The 27,455-nt window shown below is 38.9% G+C and overlaps 1 protein-coding gene across 2 annotated transcripts in view; it reads left to right on the top strand.

Annotated features, from left to right (window-relative positions):
- Arhgap24 (Rho GTPase activating protein 24) overlaps positions 1 to 27,455 on the top strand; it is a 375,083-nt gene that overhangs the window by 101,765 nt on the left and 245,863 nt on the right. The gene's annotated exons all lie outside the window — the stretch shown is intronic.

Here is a 27,455-nt window from a genome sequence, read left to right as displayed (position 1 = left end):
TCTTCTAGACATCTCTCTGTGGAGATTTTCATACTCACATGTGTAACAGTCACCTTGGATGAATTTTAAGTCACACGATAGGACACTTGAAAGCTTAAGGCTGTCACTGTTAGTGTTTGCATGTCCTTGTTCAGCCCAGGTGCTGGATACACCAGGCCAGGTTTCTTGGGGTCCAGTCCTTTGTCCTCAGGTGCTGGTGGCTTTCAGTGAGATGACACAGGAAAGTACACAGGGACACTGCTGGCTGCAGGCCAGCCAAAAGCCCTAATGCCTGCTATCTGTGCAGGGGCATGAACAGGAGAGGAGAGAATGAGGCTCGGAAGGGGAGGGAAGGGAGCTGCTGAGACACATGGCACTCCTAGGACATAAACAGGACATGTTTGAAGACAGCTGGAAAGTGACTGAGTGTCAGTTAGGGATAGCAGCCAGCCAGTTTGTGCTGACACTCCTTCCCGTGTACACCATAGGGAGATCACACAGTCCCATCGGACACCTGTGCTTATTGTTTGCATTAAACGTGAAGACAGTAGGGTCACCTCTAATTCTAAGCTTTGCATAGCCCTTTCTGTTAGACAGTGTTTGGTACATGTTTTCAATGTAAATCTATTTGTGCTGAGATGTGGACCCTGTAGCTGGTCTACCTTAAACCCTGGCTCACCATCTACTCCGTGTGTGATCTTCAACTTAATATTCAACATTTCTGCTGCTCAGCTTCCCTGTTCCTAAAGAAGAACAAAAGCATTACCTACAGCAAAGAATTAATGTGGTGATGAAACAGATTTTATATATTCATATATGTTACAATACATATAAATATGTAATCTATATATTCTTTATATTCTAGATAATTAATATACTATTATATATAATATGAATATTATTCTATATTAATAATGACTATATAATTATGTATACTATAATAAATATATTATGTATAATTATGATACATATGATATCTAACATTTTATATTATAGATTAATCATGACATATGAAGTGTAATACATATTATATTATAATATTATATGTTGTATAAAGATATACATATTATGTAAAGATATATAGTATATATAATATATAAAGAAGATGCCATCACCAGGGAATGGACTCACTTCTCTACTGTGCGGGCTGGCACGCCTCTCTACTTTGTCATGCCCGGTTGTCTTCTGTTTATCCCACTGTCCTCAACAGGAGTCTCTGTTTATTCAGGACTGAGTCTGTCACTCTTGCAAATGTTCCGAGTTTGTGTTAGTGATCATCAGACCTTCCCGATACTGTGACCCTTTAACACAGTTCCTCATGTTGTGACCCTCAACCATAAAATTATTTTAATTGCCTCTACATAACTTTAATTTTGCTGCTGTTATGACCCATAATATAAATATTTGTGTTTTTCAATGGTCTTAGGGTCGTTCAACCTCAAGGGAGTCATGACCCACAGATTGAGAACTGCTCATCTAAGGGGAGCGTGTTTTCCTTTAAAATACCCTGTCTTTATCCTGAGGACCTTTTCCCTTCTTTTCTGATATGAGCTATTCAGGTTCTGAACACTCCTTGCTGGTCCTATTACTTTAGTGAAAAATAGGACCTGGTGCTTTTCCCCCGTGGAGAAGACCACAGACTTGCTTCAGATATAACCTAAGCAAAAGATCTTCACCAGTTAGCAAGATGGTACTTCCAGTCTAAATGCTGTCAACTTGCACCTTTGCAACAGTGTGCCTTTTAACAACTGCACAGCAGTGAACAAGGCACAAGATGATTTAATGAACATTATTTATCTGGGCGAGCAAAATATAGGCACAGACCAATCCAGGTTAGCTTACTAGGAGTCAGGGGTAGTGAGGCGTTGGGCCTTGGTGTGATGAATCACTTGAAGAGGCCACATAGAAAACAACACTCAGTCACATGCATAATCTAGTCAGCATGATGGGCTATCCAGCTGAATGGATACATTTTAGCACATTTGGCCTATTGTCAGCAACAGATAGACCAGAGGTAGAAGCTAGGAGCTGAGTCAAGCAGAGTTGGAAGGATGTCAGAGATTGTTCTCTTACACTGGTGGCGGCTTCTTAGGGAGCGTTTGGGTACAGGCCCCTCATGGCTGAGACTTCTGTAGTGAACGAGTGTTTCTAGTTTTAAAGGTTTTGTGATTATTGCAAGTTCCCAGCTTTCCATCTGCATGGACCAAGAGTTTTCCCTATGTCTGTTCCTGTTTGGGGCCCCCTGTCCCTGTTTAGAGCCCCCTGTCCCTGATTGGGGGCCCCTGTCCCTGTTTAGAAGGCTCTGTCCCTGTTGGGGGCCATGTTCCTATTTGGGGGCTGTATAATGATGCTTCAGTTTTTAGCAGTACTAGTTTTCTCTTGCAGAGTTTGACTGCCCCATGGGTAAAAGCATGAAATTCGGAGTGCATTTGTCTAGACTACTAATGTAACTATTATGGGTATATGAGACATAGGAAAGGAGGTATTAGTCTAGTCACCTAAAAGTCACAGTCACGGCACAGTCTAAGTTCAATACTAAGAGAAATTAGAAGTGAAAAAATAAAGAATCTATTTTAGAATCTGGACCTAATTTCATAGTAATAAGCAAAACATAGATTTTTATTAGGACTTTGATAATAAGCAAAAGTTGGGTTTGTTAGGACTTTATCTTTAAAACACCAATCGTTTATTTAATCTAACATAAATCAGCTTATAATTATCTTCATAGGTACTGCTGCTATTGAGCTGGTAGATACGTGGAGGTGGACTACTGTTGGTGTATAAACATGTTTGGAATTACAGAACCTTACTTGTCTCAGTGCAACTTCTAAAATGTAGGAATGTGATCAAAAATATATTTTAAATAAAACAGTCAGAAGTAGTGCGCATGAATTAGTACATATAGGTCACGTTTGCCTAGTCCTGAGGAAACAGAGGTGACTGAACAGTAATGAAAGACATCTATACCCTTTACTGCCAAGTAATCGACTATAGAAGAAAAAAGAGTAGTTCTAAAATATATCTGCATTTGGGGGGATTTAGAAATTTTGTTTTACCCACTCTTAAAAAAAATGGACAGAATTCTTTAAAACAATTCTTTAAAAAAAAAAAAACCTTGATTTTTGCATTTTAGTGAATATTACAAGATCAATGCCTGATTCTCTGAGCATCTCGTTGAGAATACCCTACCTCTACCCCCTCACCTTGCACTTTCATCCAGACCTCCCCTTGTAGCAATACCTCTGCCCCCAACAATTCAGGAACCTGAGAAAACACAGGGTATTATCTATTATCAGGGAGTTGGATGGTCTTTGAATCCAGGGCAAACACCAGATGAATATCTGTACCACCTACTTGCTGCAACATGACAAACTAAACTAGAATGTGAGAGCAGATTGTCTCCCAACCCTCGGCAGGTCTCTGTGTGGCATGTTTCTTTCTTCATTTAGATATTAAATAACAATCCCTTGTTTGACCTGGGCTTTTCTCTAAGTTTGCTTATGGTACAAATGAGTATGTTGTAATTCAGGACATGCACTAGCAATGGATCCTTTAAAAATTGCTGGTGCAAATAATCAGGGTTGTACTTCTTTAGTGGATAGTCGGATAAGTGTACAGGTGAGCTGGGTTCTCTCTCAGTGTTAGTGCATAGTTCACTGTGCATATGCTATCTTATTCTTTTTAACCTGTGAGTAAGACAGTCTGCAGCTGTGTACTGAGACAATGCTTTTTGTTTTTATGCAGTAACTGTTATTTTAATTATGAAATACTCAAAAATTGAGAAAAGTGAGCTGACTTTAAAGATAACCATGCAACCCACCACCTATGAATATTTCACTGTACTTTTTCAAATGCCATTTATATAAATAAATAATATGTTAAGGTACAGTTAAAGGGCCCCATCCATCTTTAATGTTTTCATATTAGCATTGACTACTATCCCGGGACTGATTTTTCTAGTTATGCTCATCCCTCCTTATGCATTTTTGCAGATTCATTTCTCTATAAACAATGTATGCTAATTTTACATTTTAAAAGTTTAAGGAGTCATCACTTCCTAAAGCTCTTTTGACAGTTTCATCACTCAGCAATATATTTTAAATTACACACTTCGATATATTCATGATATGGTTGGTCGTTTTTAGCTGCTGTGCAGTGTTCTGTGACAAGATACCAGACACAGTATCTTAACTTTTTAAACTATTCCCACCAGGCATTTCCATGTATGTGCCGCTTGATATTTCCCCCCATCTTATAGCTTCATATGGGGGATGTTTTCATGAGAAGTGATTATATTCTGTTGTTCTCCAAGTCCAGTATTTCTGAGCTCAAGAAAGTTTTATAAATTCTGCTCACCAAACATTCCTTGGCTAACCTTCACTATTTGTTAGTACCCATGCTTACTCCAACATTTCTTTATTATTATTATTATTATTATTATTATTATTATTATTATATACTGTATTTATTTACATTTCAGATGTCATCCTCTTTCCTTATTCCCCCACCCCAGAAGCCCCCTATCCATGTTGCATTGGTGGTATGGTGGTGAGCATAGCTGCCTTCCAACATTTCTTAATACTCAACCCTTAAGCATGCTTACCGAGTTAATGAGTTTACTGAATACAGCTTCCTCTAGGTACAACAGACAGTGCTTCTTAGCAGATCTTTTACCAGTGCATGAAGCAGACCCCCACTTTCTCAGCCTCCTATGGCAGGTGCATTGACATAGGACATCTGATTCCAAAGCCGGTGTTGTGCAGTTGAAGAATTTGCCAGTACAATTCTCAGTGGTGATTTAAAAAATAACTTCACCAATTATGCAATAATGCAAACACCTCAGTACCCAGTACATGGGTTCTCATCAGTTTTGTGTGTATTGGACTCTCACGGTTGGAGACTGGCTGAGCTTAGATGGTCTGTTTGGACCAAAGGAAACAAAGACTGCAAAGGCAAATGGATGAAGCTGTTGTGAGCGGATGTCTGCATTTTCCGTTTCTTTTTAGCATACTTCTCAGTGTTTAGTGCTTTGCTTTGGCAAGCTGAAGCAGTAAAAATCACAATCAGAATACATTTATGAAACAGGTAGATTAGTGTCTAATGAAGCCTGTAATCACTGTCCAGAAATCAATCTCTAGGAAGAAGGAGGTTCTAATTAGTTTCTAAGTTTCCTTTTGGCATGAGGTTTAAATTAGTGTCCAAGTTTCTTTTTGGCATGAGAATGCTCTTCCACAGCAATGAGAGCTAAGGAGATGCCATTTCATCCACTTTGTGTTGGACTCTAAGATCCAAAACAGGGGACGTGCTCCAAAGAATTGTAGAGTAAAAAATTATAAAGATCATTTTATAAAATATATACAGGCTTTTTCTTTACCCCTAGACCTGAGCAAAAGAATGCAGGTTCACTAGTTCCAGAAAGCAGAACTGAATATAAGATTTCAGGCCTTCACTGCCCCGGGATACATTCTGGAAAGAGTACATTATCCCTGAGTCAGAGGACACTTGCTGGATTAACATTCCTCAAGCTTCAGGGAAGAGAACCCACCTGTGGGTGGGGAAGGCCCAAAGCAGGAAGACACATTCCTGACCACAAAGAAAAATGCAAGTCATCTAGGTGAGACTGAGAAATAGTTGAGCAAGTGACATGGCAAGACTACATTTTTGAGAGGAATGGGTATACAGAGTGTTTTCCACATGACCCTGATTCACCTAGGTTGCGTTCCTCTGGAATTCTCCGCTATTTTTATGTTATGTATCCTTGACAACCCCAACCCCCCTCCTCACTCCCCTGGTTTGTGGTTTTCTCCTTTAAATAGTTCCTCAGCTGGCCTGCCAATTTGTCAAATTCAGCTCCTGTGTGGGCAAGCGATTTGACCGTTGGCTAGCCAACTCTCCCTAATAAACCTCTGCTGATTGCATCCAGGTATGGTGTCTTGTGATTTTTGGGTGGCCATGATTTTCCGAGACTGAGTAAGGGTTTCCTGAGTTTGGGGGTCTTCAGAATCACACATGGACAAAGGATTCACTGCAACAACATGAGGTTTAATGATACCAGTACACTGGGGCTTTCTTGCATGCAGGCAAAAGAACCCTGAACAAAAGCTGGGTGTAGTTCTTATACAGAGTTCACGAGTGCAACCACAAAGGACCACAAAGGCTGACCTTCTAAGGTTAGGTGACTAAGATTCGTACATTACTTTTATTACAATGAGTGTCTTCTGTTTGCCCAGGTTTATTACATTGCTGGAATGTGTCTATGTGCTCTGGACCTTCCCTACCCACAGGTGGGTTCCCTTTCCTGTGGTCTGAGGAATGTTAATCAGCCTCTCCCTTCCTCCTCTGACTGTTAATCCAGTAAGTGTCCTCTGACTAAAGAGTGTACTCCTCCCAGAATGCGCCCGGGGCAGTGAATTCTAACTTCAAACCAAGACCTGAATATCTCACATTTGGTTCCTACATCTGCTCATAGACTGTGTAACTTTGGGGTGTCTATGAAACTCTGAGCTCAGTTTTCTTTCTGGATAATGGATGGAAAAATAAATATAATCCTCTCGGTTAGGAAACCTGGAGTATTATAAATTCAATCTGGAGGACATAAATTGGCTTAGAAGAACACATGATTTCGTACAGTGACTAGTTTCAGATTTAAACCCAATGGAGACTGAGAAGTTTCAATCATTTACTCATGGAAGTTTAGATCCCTAATAAATGCTATGAGAAAAAAAATGCTACACAAAGAAAAGATTAAAATGCATCTTAAGAGGTGGAAGGATGAATGGTATAAGTGGAGAGAAATTAGCAAAGGTTTTATTTCTCTCATGGATTTTGAAATATAGATGTATTACCTTGAGTGTATCTTTTTGTATGAAGATGCTTAAGAAGACTCTAGAAAATTGTAGGATTACAACAAATTCTACTGTAGAGTGAAAAATTATAAAGGCCATTTTATGAAATATGTGTAGATTTTTCCGCCTTACAGAACTCGGAACTGAAAATAAGATTTCAGGCCTTCACATTCCAGGTGAAGGACACTTGCTGGATTACATTCCCCAAGCCTCGCCCAAGGCAGGAAGGCATTCCTGATACAGATAAAGATGCTACCACCTAGGTGGGGCCATAGCCCTATAGCCGGAAAAAGTAAAGATAGTAATCTGAAATGGCAGAATAGGACACAATAGCATGGTGAAAACCACATTTTTGAGAAGAATGAGTGTGCAGAGTGATCTCACATGACTCTAGATCATTTGGGCTAGATTCTTTGAAATGTTCCACTGTTCTTGGTTACTCCTCCTTTGGTCTTCCCAGTGCTATGTTCAAAATTTGTAAACAACCAATCATGTGTAAGCACGCGAAAATGCCTTCCTCCCCCCACCCCATGCTATAAAAGACCCTTTATCCCACCACATGGGGCCAAAGACCCTGCTCTTGGAGCTAAAGAGCTTGTCGTTTTTGATCGCCGGCTCCCCCCCCCTAATAAACCTCTGCTGATTGCATCCAGGTATGGTTTCTTGTGATTTTTGGGTGGTCACAATCTGGAGGCTTGAGGAAGGGTCTCCTGAGTATGGGGGGTCTTCACTACAAAGATGAGAGATATTTCTTTATACTGTCTCGATAAACAAAAACTCCGAAAACAAAGATAGACATATAACAGTGTGATACAGTTGTATTTTTTTTTAAAGAGCAAGATAAACAACTGTATTGAAAAACAAAATGGATGGACATAAGAGCCAACATGAGGACTTTTTTCTTAAAAATTTATTTGATTGTATTTTTGGTGTATATGAGTGCCTATACGTATGTATTTGCACTGCATACATGCAAATACATGCAAATGCATTTGCATAGATGCAAATAGATGTGTAGCTAGTGCCTGTGAATTCCAGAAGAGAGCATCAGATCCCATGGAACCGGAGTTATGGATGTTTGGGAGCTCCCACGTAGAGCTGTGGAAACTGGCCTGTGATCCTCTGCAAAAACATCAATACTTTTAATCACTAAGACATCTCTTCAGTGGCAATGATGGAAGACTTTTAAGGGTGAATGAAACATCAAAGTCAAAGCCTTTGTATCCACATTCCCTTAAAACCTTGACACATTTAATTTGGTCGCTAGGAAACTTCATTAGTTTGCTTCCAACATAGTTTGGATAGCTCTCGGTTCTGTGTTTGGGTCAGCCAGAGGCAGCTGGATTGGAAGTGATCACTCAGCACAGCGAACTCTCCATCTTGCATCCACAGCTCTCCACGATGAACTGTCCTACTATGAACTCTCAGTGCCTGGAAAGCACTTAAAGATCACACTAACTCCATTTGATAACATCCTATGTTAGAAAGTTAATCATCCTGTATAATCCTGTCATTATTAAAAATAGCTTAGATAGATCCTGCGATTAAACTAAGTCATCAGAATCATAAGGATTGATTAATACATCAGCAGCCTTCTCCCATCCCAGCACTGAAGCTTATTTCGACTGGTTTTCATGTGCTTTATTAGATGCAATCTGAGAAAAGTCCCTGGCGAATGTATCCCCTTGTTACATTTAGACTGTGACCTCTACCATTTTCCAGAGATAATCCATTAATAATCAGTTGAAATGGCTCTTCAGCTACGTTACTTTAGGACAGAAGATTTTCTTTTTTCATCAGGTATTCTTTTGCTTCCTAAACAATTTTCTTAGCCCTTATCCGTTATTTGGGTCACATGGACAAGATTTTTTAGGAAATGCAGCTTATGTGCAAGTCTCCTTTGATACTATTCTGTTTCCTACCGTTGGCAGCCAGGGTACCTCAGATCTATTACTTTTCTTCATTTGGCTTTTCTAAATTCTTTTTCTATAAAGTATACCTTACTCTGAGCCCTTCTTCAAATAAATGAAAGTACAATTATTAATGTTGTGGCTGATTTTTTGGAAGAAATAATAGTTACCTGGGGCTCTCCCTGCTATGTGGCTATGATGAATGAAAGGGCATGCAGCTTCCTGAGGAAGAGCTGAGTGTCTCCAGTCCATTTGCAGGGTTGTCTGGCCTGTGCCTTACAGCTATCAGATGCTCCACAAGTTCTCAGCCAAATTGGGAAATGTGATGTAGTTATCTGCTTCTTTAAAATTAATAGATTTGTTTTCTGTGCTGGGAACTGGACTCAGGGCCTTACATTTGGCTCCTCGTCATCTTCAGCCCCATGAGATGTTATTTTTTATGATAAAAATGTAAACTGGAAATATATAAAGCATGATGTAGTATCAACTCTATAATTATGAAATGAGTAGATAGAAGGTGTTAGAGAAAAGGCCCATTATAACGAAGCCTTCTTTTTTCTCCTCCTTTCCCTCCTCCTCCTTCTTCTCTCTTCCTCTTCCTCCTCTTCCCCCGCCTCTTCTTCCTTCCTCCCCTCCTCCTTGTCCTCCTCTTCCTCCTCTTCTCTCCTCCCACTCTGCTGTTCTTTCTGCTACAATTCTGTTTTTCTTTGTTTTCAATGGCTTGACTAAGTGTTTCTCAGGTCTCTATTTTTCAGTACAACCACTGTATTCTTCAACTACAAAGTTTGTTTTGCTCTTTCGTGTGGCATCTGTTCCATACTGAGGTTTTCATTTTAGTCATGTTTTTATTCTCCTTGTATTATTTTGTTATGTATCTCAGAGTCCATTGGGTATCTTTGTGACTAATATTCTGAATTATTTGTCACATAATTGGTAGCCCTTTGTTTATTTAGGGCTGGTTTCTGTTGTTCTCTTTTATCCCCTTGATGGTGCCAAATTTCCTTGCTTTAATGTGCTGTGAGTTTTCATGTGCACCTGCTCTGTTAATATCACAGTGTTTAATGATGATTCTTTAGTGCTTTGACAAGGCCTCAGTTAAAACCAGTTCATGGTGGCACTTATGTGTGATCTCAGCACTAGGGAGACAAGGACAGGGGGATGAGAAGGTCAAGGTTGTTCTTAGTAATATAGTGATTCTTAGGTAAGGTTGTGTTATATGGTACACTCAATGTATATAAATACTCCATTCTCATTATAAAAATATTCTGTTAGTTCTCTTGGATACTGTTAGTTTTAGAAAAAGTCCGACCGCAGCTCAGAACAGACCACTCCAGACCACACGGTTCCAAGGGGGAGGAGGTTTATTCAGGGGATAGGGCAAAGGTGGGGAGAGGAAGGTGGAAGAGAGAAGAGAGAAGAGAAGTGGAGGCTGGCCATGACCATGTGGAGAGGAAGGTGGGGGAGGGGGAGGCAAGAGGGTAAGAGAAAGAATAAGAGAGTAAGAGGAAGAGGAAGAGGAAGAGAGTAAGAGGAGGGGGCAAGCAGCCCCTTTTATAGTGGATCAGGCCTACCTGGCTGTTGCCAGGTAACTGGGGAGGTGAAGTTTAGACAGAATACTAACAGATACAGCAGTTAATCATATTTGCTCATAATTTTATTTCTTTAGTAATTTATGATGACAAACTATAGAAATCAACACCAGGTTTCAATGGTTTGTAAATTCAGTTTTGTTTATAGCCCAGCTTGAAATGATAGAGTAGTGATTTCGGCATGAAGGCCTCTAGTCGGTCAGTGTTAAGCTTTGTGTTTACTATCACCTACTAGTAACTCAAAAGCAGTCATAAATGTTAGAAAATAGCCATAATACTACACAGTAAAACATAATTTATAACAACAGGTGACAGACTAAATTTGCCCATAAATATAATTTTCCGGTTCCTCCTCCAAGGCTGGAGAACTCCCTTCACTTCTGCTTTCTATGTTGCTGGCGCCTTTAAGGGAAAGGTGAGACTCTGTTGTAATGTTTCTGTTAGACTCCTTCAGGTTAGCACTCCTCCCTGCTCTCTAAATTCCTATTTGTAGAACTCAGTTACTTGACATTTTAAATTTATGTCTGCATCCTCTGAGAGCCTAATCTTGTAGCTAGTGTCTTCTATATTTGTACTTAGCAACTTTTTGAAGAATAATTTAATTCTGTTGCATAGTTATGTGGCTTGCCATCATGATGTGGGAAGTGTGGAACGACAGTCATGATAGTGGGCGTGTTCTTGGTGCCTTTGCTCCTGGTGGTAGTGATCCACACAAGCAATCGTTAATTTTAATAGTTAGTTTTATGATGGTGAAAGAATTTATTGTGTTGTGAAGAGTCTACCTCCTTGTGTTTATATCCTGAAGCAAATGCACATTCCCGTAATCCAATGTGGAGCCTGCATAGCTAAAGCCCGGGAGCTAATAATGGTTTATGTATTTTTGGAGAGTTGTAAACTTACACACAGAAGAATGTCTAACACAGACTGTATGTGGCCCATAAACTCAAACTATTTGCTATTTGATTCTCTGAGATAAACATTTCCAACCCCTATCCATTCCACTCTAATTGTAGCCTAGAGACCATTGACTTCTGTAACACCAGAGTCTGGGTAGTGATATTCTAGGCTCCAGTCCCTTCAGTGTGGGAAAGAGTGAGCTGTGCACTGTAGAGCGTCCAACAGCATCTCTGCCTTTCAACCACTGCTAAACAACAGCTTCTTCAATCACTCATCCTTGGGTTGCATAGTTTTAACTAGTTATAAGAGAGAGTAACCCCACCCTGAAAACCTCTTGTCTCGATCCTGTAGTGGGCTGTTGTAGTGTCTGGTTGTAAACATGCATCAGCAGGCCCCTGCATAGGCAAGCACATTCACACTCCCTTCTGCTTCCTTATACTTTCCTCACTCTCTCTTATCAGGCAGAGCTCATTCCTCTGTTACTTCTTCAAGATGAGCTCATAGCAATGCCCTTTGGTTTTGTTTATTCGATGTAGCCATCCGTCCTACAACAGTTCGATGCTTTGGAAGGCTTTGTATCACCTTTCACGCCTTTGAACTCCTACCACTTCCAATATTGGCTGTTGCGGATGAAGAAGCCTGTGGCCAGACTGACTTTGGCTTGCTCTGACTGAGGATTTACCTCATCAACCAAGTGTAGACACCACTTGACTTGTACGTTGAACCTCCAGTTTTCTGACTTTATAAAAACAATACTTTCGAAACCTCACTTAAGTTTGAATTCTCAGGGGTAGCGTGGCCGAGCGGTCTAAGGCGCTGGGTTAAGTTTGAATTCCTCCCGGCTGGCCATGTGGAATGTAATGCTCTCTTGCACTGCTGGGCAGTGGCAGCGAACTGAGCTCTGAGCATCCTCAGTCACAAAAAGAAACAGCCCTGTTTTCAGCACTGCACTGGGTTGCAGAACTATGATGTTCTACGTGCTAGACTAGTAAGAAATTTTCCACCCTCGGTGGGCTATAACCTTGTAAGCCAAGGACACCCGTGCAACCGGAAAGTGTCACAGTGTGAAACAGTCCTGAACCTGGATCCTTTTAATTGATAAATATATTTTTCCTTTATTTCAAAATTTGTTTTTGAAATGTTTTTATTTTTATATTTTTGGAGGCAAAGTCTCATGTAGCCTAGGCTGGCTTTGAACTCATGGCTGTCCTCCTGCCTTGGCCTTCTAAGTATCGAGATTACAAGTGTGTTACGCCATGCTTAGCTTTGAAGTCTTATTTAATAATTTGTATTTTTGATTTCTACATATATCATTTTATCTCTTGAAATGTAAATATTTTGATTTTTCCTTCTCTTTTGCAGTCATCTATAATACAAGTTTGTCTACTCTGATCCCACAGTTATTGCTCTGTCCTCCACAACTCCTCCCTTAGGTCTGTCAACTCATGGTTTATGAATTTATTGTTTCTGCACTTCTGTCCTCTGACCTCTTATATAGGGCTACACACAGCAAAATTGGAAGAAATATAAATCATAATGACAGACATAGCAGTTTCTACCATTCATAAATCTGACCTCCTTTACAGAAAAAGTTTTTCTTCTAAGGTAGGTGTCATATGACTAGAGAACTTGAAACATAATAAATAAACAGAAATGTTGAGGTGGGGCATTTTCTTTGGGCTAAGGTCACAGAGCTGTATTTAGCTTGATTCTGCATTAGAATCAAATCAAAGGTAGGGTGCACGCATTTTTAGAGGAAATATAAAGTGAAAATACCCTCATGACCTGAGTCTACTGTAAGCCTTTTACTCTGGAGACACACACGCACACACGCACACACGCACACACGCGCGCGCACACACACACACACACACATACACACACACACACACACACACAAACACAGCAGGGTTGAGGATCCAATGTACTGCTAACAGGTAGACAGTTTAGCAGCCATGATTGAATTAATTAATAGCAAATTACTGCCTAATAGCAGTGTTCCATAAAGCATTGTTTGCTTCGAGCTCCATTTGGTTTCACAATTGCAGATACCTTCTGTGTCAGTTTCCTTACAGGAGGAGGGCACCATACAGGGGGTTTATAAATGTTTTGGACTATTGAGAGTTAAAATTAGATTTGGTTTTACCCAATTACATAATAGATGTTCTAAGTTGCTAACTACCCTAGAAACTGTATCATCTTAACTAGAATATACTAGGTTCATTGGAAAAAACTCTTTTGGTTTTGTTACAACAAATAGCATTTTGAATTTTATACATGCAAGGGGGAAATCATAAGAACACACTGTTGTGCCTACTGTTTTCAAGCCTGAGGGATAGAAAACTGGCTTTTCAGATGTCTAGTGTGTAAACTCTAAATGTTACCAAGCTGCCTGTGGGCAAATTTAGGTACCTGTCTTGTCGCAGTCCATCAGCATGGCGGCCATGTTTCTTTCTGCTTTTCCCATTATCTGGCATCTGTTTGATTTCTCAGCTTTCTTCCTCCTAGTATCTATCTTTGACTGTAGACTAAATTATAAATTCTACACAGGGAAGGGATTTGCTTCGGGCCACTCACAGAATGTATTTGGATATTGAAAAAGTTGCCTAGTACAAATAATTTTTGACAAATTAGCATGTAATTCCAATTTACTCCTCAAGTATTTATTTTGGTGTTTCCTTTCAGTGTGGAACTGTGACATAATGTGCTTCAAATTGGGCAATCGCTTATAGCTCTAGGCACCTGAAAGATGCTACAGTTTAAATGACAATTGTTCCTTATTCTGACCTCTCAGTCTCTTTTGTCCTGTGTCAAGCATAGATTCTTGTTGACAAGTTCTTCTAGCAGAGTGGAACTAAGCATTGTTTGGCATCTTGCCTTTTTTACCTCACCCTCCTCCTCTTCAATCAAGCTGCAGGAAATTAAATTATAATTTTCATCAAATCTTTAAGCTATTTTTAAAGTTAACAGTCAGAATGGGCGTGGTTGTGGACACCTGCAAATCCACACTCTTTTCTTTTCCCGTGTAAACGTTTCTTTGGCTTTCATCATAGATCTTTGTTTTCCTGTCCTCGTTCAGCAGGAACTCTCCCTTCTGAAGCTCCTGATTTCTCTTTCTCTGATTGCTTCTAAACCATTTGACATTGCACATGTGTATAATCATGCAAATGTGTTTTGCCTGTACTAATTAGCCATCTCATTTAACTTTAAAGGATAAAAGCTATCTCACAAAGAGGCAGGTCCCTTTAATTTTGTATTATATAATGCTTGTCATGGTATGAATAAGAATGGTCCCCCATAGGCTCATAATGTTCTAACGCTTCATCTCTAGTGGTACTGTTTGGGAAGGACTAGGAGGTATGGCCTTAATGCAGGAGGTGTGTCAAGTGGGGGTGGGCTTTAAGGTTTTAGAAGCTCATGACAGACTTTGTCTCTGCCTCTTGGCTATGAATCAGGATGTAATCTCGTAGCCACTGCTTCAACACCATGCCTACTTGCTCTCATGATTCCTGCCATGATGGTCATGGACTTAGCCTCTGAAACTATAAGCAAACTGCTAATTAAATGCTTTCATTTATAGGTATCCTTGGTCATAATATCTCTTCATATTAGTCATAATATGAAGAGATATTATATTAATATCATAATATAGTATATATATACTATATATATAGTCATAATAGTAACTCATATATATACATGTATATATATACATATATATACATATATATATGTATATATAGTCATAATAGTAACTCATAAGACAGTGCTGGACATAATATAGTATTCAAAAGAATAATTAAATGATACCTTGTTTCAGTCCTGATGGTTTGCTTTAAGAATTTATGAAATTTAGGACTGTATGTTCCATATAGTTGGTTCAATAAATCATCTTCATTCTAATTATTATTAAGATGTCTTACTTTTTCTATTTTAACGTCTTGTAGCCAAGTTAAAAATGACAACATTAAATCCTCTAGTATTTCTTTGGCTTAGCATTTTCTCAATTTTAGGAACTTGCACATCTCCAACATGTCTCCCCTTTTGTCTTTTTGATGTTCAGATTCAAAAACATATTGTTTTGTTTACCCCCAACACGTCACTTATTAGGTAGGTGCACATGGGAGTGTCATGACTCCATCTCAATTAAACAACAACAACAACAAAAAAAACCACTTGTGATGCTCCCTGGTGTTGGCCTTGACCTCAGTGCCTGAGGTCCTACTGCCCTTGATTAAGGGTGCTAGATAACTTTAAACAGTTGGCTTCTGTCTGCATTTCTATTGTTTAGAGATAATCCAGATCAAAGAGATACTTGGAATTTTGCCTTTATGTGGCAACAAGCAATAACATGAGACAATGGCCGAGACTCAGCTGTGGTTTTGATTCCTATTCCTAGCTTACGTAAAGCCGACTCTCCCTTTGCATGTCTCCCACGGAAAGCTTCCAAAGTCCCACTCAGCATTTCAGCATCCGAACTTTTATCTGTCTATATCCATAGTGATTGGCACTCTCAGGGTGTGGGATCAGCCTCAGGAGTGCCTCTCCTCTCTCCGAGGAGCAAGCCTCTCATTCCTTCCCATCTCACCAGTCATGATCTTGTACACGCATGACCAGTTTAAGAACGTCCTGGTTGGTTTTGCTAAGGGAATGCGTTTGTACTGGTTAGTTGGTATTTTGTTTTCGAGCCAAAGATTGCCTTTAATGATGGTTCTTACTTACTCGCATGCATGTTACATGATAAAGCGTCTGCTGAGTTAGATGCTGGCTGACTTGTGGTTTTAGTCAGCTACCCTGATGAATTTTGAGAAGGGCCTACTGCAGTTTATCATTGTTCTTTCTTAACACCTTTGGCACCACTGGAGCAGCCAAAGGAATGTGTTCTGTAGCCAGCTTGTGATTTCTCAAGATCCTCTAAGAAGGGAACTTCTGCAAGTGATGAAAGTTCATTCTAACCTTGAAATAAACTTGACAATCACGTATGCACTTTATGGTCATATTTATGCTCATTTCAGGCCATCTTTAATCTCAACTCTCCCCATGCCCTACCTGTGTATGTGTAAGTGTAAGTGTGGCCTTTTCATATACAGGTGCACATGCCTCTGGGAAAGCATATGGAAGCCAGAGGTCCATGTTCAGTGTCTTTATCACTCTCTGGCCTTCTGTCTTGATGTTTGATCCTTCCATGAACCCCAAGTTCACCAATAGTCTATAATAGCTGATCATGAGGGTCCAGGGTTATTCTTGTATCTAACACATGGTATTGGGGTTGCAGCATGTTGCCACTCCTATATTTTTACATAGATATTAGGGATCCAAACTCAGGTTGTCATGTATGTATAACAAGTATTTTACTCACTGAGCCATCTCCCCCAGTTCCACTCAATGTTCACGTAACAAGTGTGAGTATATATTTATGAAATTCATTCAGAGTTACAGAAGCAAGAGTGCATAACCTACATCCCAGGAAAAGACAAGAAGGATACGACTTCTTGGAGCTATTTAGACCATGTCTAGTGCTCAGTAAATTTAAACAGATAATAAATTTTCGAATTGGCTCGAAGATATTTACATTCAACAAAGCAGTTACTACTAAACCCTTTGAGTCAAGGAAGAGTTGATACCCTTAAGGAAATTTTCCATTATTTATTATTTTAAATTTCCTATAGAATCTTATAGAAGCAAGTAATATTAAATATATGTGCTTATCTGTTCAGGTACATAATTTTCCCCAAAGCAAGGTTTGTTTCATTTTGTTTTCATTAAAGAGCCATAAGAGTATGATGCGGTTGCCAAGGTGCTTGCAGGCTGTAACAGTTGTGAGCATCAAGACTAGTGATAAAGAGAAAATCAGACAAAGACACTATGGTGACAGACCAGGCAAGCTGGGTGCACTGTTCAGTGCATTATTGGGAAGAAAACTGGGAAATTACTGAAAAGTAAATGAGTCCCTGTTACCAATCGATTCATCAAGGGTTTGTTTGCTCTCCTTGCTTTTCTGTGCTCTGATGCTTTGTCTTTCAGTCTCCAAGATTAAAAAGGGGATTTTCCTTAAATAGGCATTTTAGATATGACAACCCAACCCAGAGACCATATCCTTACCCACTAGGACCTTACACTCCAGACTACCCTGTACCACTTAATTATTCCCAGCTAGGTATCATGAAATCTTTAATGGGCCCAAGGACTCAGAACCCAGTAAAACTATTCAGATAAACAAGGAGTTCTAAACTGCCTTTCCCTCCTCTACTCTTTATCTGTAAACCTTCGGAAAGGCCCCAGGCCACACACATTTCTATCTTTGTCTCAGTCCTATGCCCTGTACCTTTGGACAGCCTGGTTGAGCCTCCATGCAAGCTTATGGTACAGCATCTGTCTCTTTCCTATCGGATCTGTGAGAGTAATGACTATGTCTTTTGATGACACTCATCTCTTGATCCATACCTAAACAATAAGGATAACTACAATTGAAAATATCCAATGTTAAGCTTTTAGTGTTACTATATAAATTTTATAATATATTCACATAAATATTTATGCATTTGTACATTGTTCCTACAAGGTTCTTTGAGATTCCATACAATTGGTATAGAATTATTTTTAATGATTTATTTATTTTTATTTTCTGTGAATCGGTGCTTTGCCTGCATTCTGTGTGAGAGTCCACTGTAACTGGAGCTACAGACAGTTGTGAACTGTCCTGTGGGTGCTGGGAATTGAACCTAAGTCCTCTGAAAGAGCAGACAGTACTACTAACCACTGAGCCACCTCTCTGGCCTCATATGATTTATTTAAAGATCAGCATATTATAATTATTACCCTTAGAATTTAAAATCAAGTTATGACTAATGGTTAGTCCAATAAGATAATAGTAATGATTATCTAATATGTCTTTGTCACCTCCTTTTATAAATGTTGTCTCCTTAGATGTATTCTCTGTCCTTTTAATTTCCATAAATCAATTCAGAATTTAATCGTTTGACAAAAGCAAAGGGCAACAGAGTGTTTTACACCAATTGAAAGATAATTATAAGTTTTCCCATCGATTAAATCATATAAGCATATATTGCTCCTATAAATCAGTGCTAAGAAAGCCACCCTTTATCAAGTAAGGGGATTATGAACTTCATTCCCGCCTTTTCGATTTCAGATACATTCTAGACCATATTACGATTATATTTGAAAATCAAGTAACCATTTCTTTTGTTTTGAGTAGAAAGTTATTGGAGTGACAGGGCAACTATTCTCCGAGAGCAGTAGAGCTTCTGTGCACAGTCACACAGGTCTCTCGGGGTCAACTCAAGTCCTGACACTTTAATTGGCCATATAACCCTTAACAATTTTTTCCTTTATTTTAATGGCAGTAATAGTGTGGGCTTTAACGAAACTATTCTTTCCACAAATATATACTTAAGTTCCACCAAAGAGAAAACTTTCCTTTCATCCGGTTATACTCATTCATCTGCTCAACAAAAGAGATCATATTGAAAATTTTCTGTGAAGGAGATTCATCTACTAGGTCTGAGAGATATCAGGATAAAAGGGTGTGATTTCCTGTCTGTAAGATTAAAACTGATGAAGAAATATAAATAAAATTAATAACAAGACAAGTTAAAAATTTTTAATTCATACTAAATCCAGCTTTCTCTTATAACCTATTACTATTTGTTTGATGGCCAAGATTGCTTAGCCTAACAGCACATTTTCATGCCCCACATTAGTAGCACTATGGGAATTTGATATAATTTTCTAAATTGGAGACTGGGTCAGTATCAGTTAACGAAAACAAGAATCATATTGGATTGAAGACTGAGATCAAAATATAGCTTCTCTACTTGCTACCCAGCATTGACTGCTTATGTTCAGAAATGAGAGTGGTACGAGATTGAATGGAGGGTCTCTTTCACCTTAGAAGTCTGCAATGCCTAAGTCATAAGGGCTGGGGTTTTTACTTAGTGGCTATTTATGAGCATGTAACCAGTCTCTGTAGGAAATTAGGTTTGCCTCATTGACTGTCTAGGTAAGTTAGAGTGACTAACCTAATAGCAGTCATTCTTATCTTAATCATTGTTACATATTACAGTGATTTCTGGAATTATGTGAACAAGATGGACTCTCAGGAAAGGCTAGTCCACTATGAGGATAAATGCAATTTTTGTGTAAGGTAAATACAAACTTTGAAAAATAGGTCCATGCCCTGGGAAACACTAAGCAATGGACATCAAACCTAATATTATATCTTGTGTCTCATAGAAACACTACACACACACACACACACACACAAACACACACACACACAGACATACACACACACATACACCATACTACAACCACACACACACACACAGAGAGAGAGAGAGAGAGAGAGAGAGAGAGAGAGAGACAATGTAATTTTAGAAAGAAATATAATAAAATAATTTTGAATTTGTTGAGTTAATTTAATGGAGATTTCAAAAATATATATTACAGTAGTCTGTCAGTGCTTGGTAATTGATACAATAAGCTTTTAACCGAATTATATTATTTCTATCTCACTACACAATGTTTCCAAAGGTTTCTAGTTGCTTATGAAAAGTCATTCAAGTGTCAGAAAATGACCCAATGCAAGCACCTCCTTTGGTTCAACGTCACTTTCTTTATGAAGTCATGACTTTGGAAAACGTCTGTATCATTATTTCTTAGCTGAACCGTGAGATATAATCTACAATCAAATACAGTACAATTCCTTTAGCTTATTTCACTTTCCAATGACAATCCATTCATTCTAGGACTAAACAGCTACATGTTTATGCAAACATTCTGCATATATATTTGCAAATGCCTTGATTTGACAGCTCATGATCTTACAGTATGATGGAGGCTTGTCTTCTCAGACTCAGCTGTCCATCTGTGCATCATGGATCAGGCTGGTTTTCAGAGAGATGAAAGTGAACCTCATGCAGTGATCTGTCCAAGGTACAACTTAGGGTTTAGTTGGATAAAACAGTGTTTCCTACAGTTTTCAACAAGTTTTCCTTAGTATGCAATTTACTTACAATTCACCAATATTCCTTTAGGAATGTCACCACTATTAAAGCCTTGTGGCCAGTTTTCTGTGGTACACAAGCAGGAAAGGCATTGGCTTTCTCTTGTAAATATTCATTATTAAGAGAGATGGACGTTACCTCAAACCCTGACAAGTTAGAAATTGGATTAAGAATGTAAAGAATGAAAATGATTAATTCTAACTGGAACTGAAGAATTGGGAAGACATCATTTGCTAACATATTGGAATTTGAACCATATTTTCTAGGAGATGGAGTGTAATCCAATCAGATCTGAAAGGCCTAATATTGGTGTTTGGAGCAGAAAATAATTGGATTAAATTACTACAATTGGTGTTTCATGAAGTGTGTTTACACTCTAATTACTGAGCAACACTGAGGACACTGAAAGCATTCAATGACAACACACAACAAATGGGGCAAAACAAGCTCACTCCTCTGTCTCCTCCTCTGTTGGTGTCTTTCACAGTCTGGCACCCACATGTCATGTTCTGGTTGACTTGCTAATGGCATTCATTCTATGGTAAGGATATAACTTTGTGTGGCCTCTATGACCTGGGCCGGAGTCCTAGCTCTGCCCTTCAGAAGTGACTGGTATTGAATGAATGAATCGCTTAAACTCATGTCACTTCCTTATTTCTTATATAGAACTTGGGGAAGTGTACTCACCCCAGAAAATAGAATTTAGTGATGGATGTAAAACTGAATAATGGCCATGTGAAAGGTCAGCTGCAGATGCTGTCTCATGGCCAGGGACAGCGGTCTATGTTTGAGTGCCACATTCTAAATAAAACTCGGCAGACCCCCCTTTCAGAAATTGTGGATCTCTTCATACAAGCACACTCCAGATGCAAATGTGTCTATTTTTATGGGGATCGTTACTATCTAGTGTCCTGTACACATTCCTCACTTACTTATTTCTGTTTCCCTAATAGAATATCATCTTTGTGAAGAAAGAGATCATTCCTTGTTTGTTGTCATATTGTTGATCCTGAGTGTCTGTCATTTTTGACAGGTACAGAAATGCCTGTTAGTATATGTAGGAGCCGAATATGTATCTACAGAGAAAACTGCCTGAGGCCATTCATGGGGTGTGGTGCTAGGTACTTCTGATCCATCTCATCTTTAAAATGCCCAGCTGAGTATGCCTGGGATGTTTTGTTCTTGTGTCTGGTCTCCTGAGTTTTTAACTGAACAGCATGTATCATTTTTATGCATTTAATTATGATTATAAAATGAGTTTGGTATATTACACAGACCATGGAGTACAAGAATACATTAATGACTAAAACCAGCTTAGAAAGAACTAAGTGATTTTCCCAGATAAACTTAGTCAAGGCACATGTCCTTTGGGAAAGCACATGACGGGGGTATTTGAGCCTGTATTATGCCTTGAGTTTTACAGAGAAATGCTCACCCACTTTCATCCCTTTTAAACAAGGGCAACAGAATGGAAAGATCTAAAACAATCAAGGCCAAAGACTCAAAATCACCATTTATCAATAGCTGTAAGATCAAAAATACCTCATACAGAACTATTATTTTCTATGAGCTTTTAATATAGGGAGGCTTTCTGTCAAGAGACTGATTTATGTAGAAAAAAATAAAAAAAAAAATATGCTTTGGCTTGAGAAATTTCTGCTGCCTGTTGCATTTTAATTGTTTAAAAATAGCTTTACTTTGGTTCTGGAAATGCAGCCACCCTTGCCCCCTGGAACTTAATTATCATGTCCTTGTGAAGCTCCGTGATATCTGCTTTTCAATTATCCCATGGGAAGCCTAAAAGTCCCTGATACGTGTCCTAAAATAGAATGTGCTGTTGTTCTTTTGAGTGTTTTAAAAATTGCCAATTAGAAATGAAACTTCTTCATAGAGGTCTGCAACTATGTTGCACATGTGTCTTTGGAACTCTGGGTGGAGTGATGTGTGCTCTGTTGTGGAAAGTAAAAGGTCCTATAGAGCAGCTACAAATGTGTTAGCTAATTGGCTGATATCATTGAAAAGCATTTCTGTGTGATGGCCCATAATCCTATAGTATTTACTGAATGTTTGCCCTGTGAGTGCTCACTGTATGTTATGAGAATCATCATCTTCTCTGCTAGTTGGAAGATGGCTTCAGTTTGGCAGCCAGACCCTTAATCTTGCCTGTCTCACTTCAGTCTCAGTCAACAACTGGATGTTGTGCTTCTAGTATCCTATAGTACAGTCATCAATACGTATAGTCCTGTAGCAATCTATGTATCGATTTTATGACTAGGGGAAACAATGTCAGAGTGTTTGGTCTTATTCTCACAGCTGTAAATGAAAATGAAATGGAGACTAGGGACCAGCCCAAGGGATACATAGGGGATACAGCAGATGATGGAGATCTGTATTCATGAACTGGAAAAGTCTAGATATGTAAAAGCAGCATCCTTTGTACTTTTCAGAGATTAAAAAAAAACCTTCTCTGCATATGTTTGTGTGTTTATATGTTCATATGTAGAGGTGCACATCCATACACACATGCACATGTGTATGTGTGTGGTTCCTTAGGAAAGCCATTCTCCTTATGCTGAGACAAGGTCTCTCCCTGGGCAGGAGCTCACCAATTCCTCAGAATTAGCAATGTTATATTTGAGAATATTCACTTTTAGTCTTTATGCAGATTGTGAACATAGTAACATGTAGTTGAAATTTTCCTATTTTCACTTAATAATACATAACCAATTGTCTTATATTATTTTACCCTTCTATGAATTTATAATTTGTTGATTAAATGTGTATTTTTTCAAGGTCGTATATTAATTAAAATAGTGGATGTTTATTATTAGAGAATGTGTTAGAATTATTAATTTCTAATGTCCATCTAATTTTTGAAAAGTTTTATGATATTTCAAAATTATTTAACCCTTTCTTCACCCGGCTGAGATTATGGGATTTCTAAAATGCTGACAAAAACTGAGCTATTGTTCTGCCTGACAACTTTACTTCCAGTGAGCATTGTTTAATGTGTAGCACAACCTGACTTTATTCTGTTGGCTTGTCAAAAATCATAAAACATGAAATGGAAACTTGGCAATCATATTTATACTGGAGATGTTTGGAGTCTTCTCAGTGTCTCCCCACATTGGTTTCTCTGGGCGCCTCCCTGTATCATTACCTTCTTGTAAGTACAAGGCCACATTGGGTTTGGGAGTTAACATCCCAACATTTAACCTTCACTGCCATCAGGTTCTGTCTCTAAATGTAGTCACATTGAGAGTTAAGGTTTCAAAGTCTGGCATTTTAGGGAAAGGTATGACCGTAACAAACTCATTCGTGCAGAAGTTAAGACATTCACGCAGTAGAGGCTGTGCTACCTGCTTTCATATGAAGATTCTGTGACCTGGACACACACATTGAGAGTTATTGAGTACCCTCACTCAGATCCAAGCTTCCCATGCTACATACCCCAACTCTCACCTTTGTATTGTTTTTGTTATTATGAGGTCATGGATGAAAGAAAATCAGTTAATCTATAAGTTGAAAAGGGAGAGTCAGAGCCAATCTATGTTACTGATAAAACCCATATCCTGCAGAATGGGTGTGGCAACATTGTGATATCTTCCTATACAGATCTCTATTCTATCTTTTGAAACTCGAAGAATGCATATTACTCTATGTTCTGGCTTACCACATATAATGTAAGCCTCTGTGTGCACTTTGTATGTGTCTTAAACTCATGAAGTGTGGAGTAGAGGGCACAGGTCTTTAATGTTAGACCAATTTACATATATGATATGTAAATTCAGTCTGGATTTTGTATTAAATATATACAAGGTAGCTATAGCTTGATAAGATATTCTGATTTATCTTTTTCATTAGTGCAATAGACTTCATAACTAAAATTCTCACTAAAAATACTTCCTGTACTTGGGATATTTTCACTAAGGAAATGGATGTCTTCTGGAGAGCTGCTTCGAGCCTGTGTGAGCAGCAGGCACTCTCTGCCCCAGCACGGTGTGTAGCCTGTGTCATGTGTAGTCAGTTGCAGAATGATGTGTGTGAGCCTAAGCTTACAGACGCCCTCACAGTTCAGTCACTGTCCCCATGTGTTGGGTGCATGCTGGATGGGTTTTGAAATCATGCTATTTTAACAGTACTATTGAGCATTATTTATCCTTCAGGGTCTTAATGGTGCAGAATAATCATTTCACATAAAAGATCTGAATCGCAGATTTTAATTGTTAACTATTTAAGAAGGCTGTTTGCCTTAATATCTGACAAAAGGAAATCTGAAGTATAATTCTCAGTCATATACATCAAATTTTAAAACGTAAGTTTGGCAATATTGTATCTTAAGAAAGTAAATGTACTGTGTACTTGAAGAAAAAGGGGTGAAGCTTCTGTTCAGAACAACAACAAAAACCAGAAATATTTCATGTTTTTTAATCAGTCTGAAATTACCAGTTTTGTCAACCACTGAAAAAGTCTCCTTTGAATAGCTTCACAATAGAAGAAATTTCTGTTTCTTTTACTGCCAGAAAAATTCAGGTTTCAACCTCTTTAGCTATGACACCTGCATGGTTTCCGATTGTCCTTTATCCTGAGCCAAAATGTTATTTCATGAGCTACTCGCTTAAGGTGCCCATAAACATGGAAATATTTCTTAATCTTTCTAGGTAATTCTGAAAAACATTCAAAAAACAAAAAACAGAAGCAAGAGGAAAAAGAGGCATGTAATCATCTAATTTGAAATTAAAATTTCCAACCAGATTCAAAGGACATTTTAAGAAAATAGGAGTTCCCATTTTTACCTAAAATCTTTCAGCATAAAAGTACTTCATTCTGAGAGGGACAGACAAAGCATGATATTTCTATTTCAGAATGAAGTCATTTCTCTCATGTGAATGGCTTGTTGACATTAGTTTTGAAAACTGAGGTTTTGTAAGGTGAAGATAGCAGTGACGGTGGTCACTTTAACTACAGCTACTGCAAGGGCTGCACACAGCCAGCCGTGGCTTTGCTAACAGTGCCAAGACAGGCACGTAGGGAGCACGCTTTTTTTCAGGTTTTGCTGACATATTCTTGACTGAAGTGCAAAGTGTTTTAAACAAACAAACACAACTGTATTGTGACCTATATGAACAGTGTACATACAGGCAAACAAGCAGTATGCATATAGTACCCATGTGATATTGTAATCTGTTTCATGGGATTTTTCTATCGAATAAGACAAAGTAATATATTTTATTTTCGAATGAAATAATTTCTCTCGTGTGAACGGCTCATTCACGTTAGTTTTGAGACTGGGGTTTTGTAAGTTTATTTCTTACATGAAAATCACTAGATGTTACTTTCCTCTTGGCGCTTTTGTCTTCTTTTCCCCCTGGGCTATGGCTAAAATTTTTCCATCCCCTCCAGCATTCATTTGCAGGCTCTGAACTAGGGAAAGAATTTCTTGGCATCCTGTCCCACCTGTGTTGCAATGTGGTACTTAGGGCACACTGGAGCCTTGGTGTCAAAGGGCATGAAGTCTAATACTTTGCTCTCTTTGGTTTAATAAGATTTAAGAAGGATTGTTCTCAGAAGAATGGAGAGACAACCCTTTTTTACTGTTTTGAGCCTCCAGAGAATGTGTGTTCTAGGAGTAACAGAAAATAATTAGCATCTAGCTAGCAAGGAACTGTCTATTAATGTCTTTAAAGAAAATTAAGTGAGAGAGGTCAAAAGTGAAGTCTCTTTTGTTTTTGACTTTTTTTTATTTGGGTGTTGGGGTGTGAGGGGTGGGTGTGGCTAGGGGGCGTGGATGTGTTCACACTTGTATTCATGTGTCATGGTCAGAGGCCTGATGCAGGAATCATTTGTTTACTTTATGGAGTCTTGGGAACTGAATTCAGTTATCAGGCTGAGTGGCTAACACCCTTGCCTGCCGAATCATTGGAATCTGGAAACTGCTTGCCCTGGGACAGGGCTCAGACAAGCTAGTGAAAGCAGTGTCTTTACTCTGGGGCCCTTTTAAAAGACACAAATCTCTCTCTCTCTCTCTCTCTCTCTCTCTCTCTCTCTCTCTCTCTCTCTCAGCTGTGGGGGCGGGGTACACCAGAGCTGCAGCTAGCATGCACTGGTGATTTAATTGTTTCTTATGTGTACATGTTCATGTGTGCACATGTTCATATGTGTATATACACCTGTGCATGTGTTTGTGTGTGCATTTCCAGGCCAGAAGATAGCCTTATGTCATTCTTCAGGTGTTGTATGTATTTTGGGGGACAGGGTTCTTCCTTGGCCTGCAGCTCACCAAACAGACTACACTTGATGCTAACCAGCTAATAAGCTAACCAGCTAACCAGCTAACCAGCTAACCAGAAAGCTACAGTCTCTACTTCCCTGAGGATGGGATTGCAAGCACAGGCCACCCATCGCAGCCATTTTCTGTAGGTCCTGGAAACTGAACTTAGGTCCTTGTGCTTGCTCAACAAACTCTTATGATCTGAATCATCTCCTCAGCATTCAATTTTTATTGACTAGCTGACTCATAATTTTTTTTAATCTTGTCTAATAAAAGAAGAAAACTCTTCTCTCAATTATTTTTGTACAAATTATAGAAAAAATGTGTTTTTAGTGATAGGACAGGCAAACCTGTCACTCTTGGGACCTCTTGAATGTACCTCTTTTATTTGCTATTGTGGTTGTTGTTGTTGGTGTTGTCAGTTTTTTTTTTTTTTTTCCAATGAGCATTGTAAGCTCATTAAACTTAAAGAAGCATAGTCCCAGATCTTCTTTGACATTTTCTACCCAAGACAAAGTTTTATACTCTGTGTTTCTGCCAGAACAAGCAAGTGAGAGAGAGCTTCACCAGAAATAATTTCTCATGCCTGGCTTGAGCGTCATCCCACAAGGACCATGAACCTATTGTTGTGGTTCAAAGTCCACAGAATTATATTCACCAATCTTATCTGAACTCTGAGCTCTTACTAGGGCATTCTGATCTACGTATAGAATCAAATGTACAATGAATACAATAAATATTTTTCTTGTGTTGAGCACAGACATGCAGACCTGCCTCACTCTGAGAGTTATGGACTCCGTCCAGAGCCAAAACATTTATATGGATGCTTTCAGGGCCATCCCTGTAGTACTCTTAGCATGTCATGTTCTTACACAGTGCACTCATAAATGACAGGCTCCAGGGAATCACCAAAGCCTCCTTAACTCTGTGACCAGCCA

The sequence above is a fragment of the Arvicanthis niloticus genome, chromosome 27 (genome assembly GCF_011762505.2).
Source record: "Arvicanthis niloticus isolate mArvNil1 chromosome 27, mArvNil1.pat.X, whole genome shotgun sequence".
In the NCBI taxonomy this organism is placed as follows: Eukaryota; Metazoa; Chordata; class Mammalia; order Rodentia; family Muridae; genus Arvicanthis; species Arvicanthis niloticus.
Note: the sequence above shows the minus strand (reverse complement) of the source record. Positions and strands in the feature narration are given on the sequence as shown.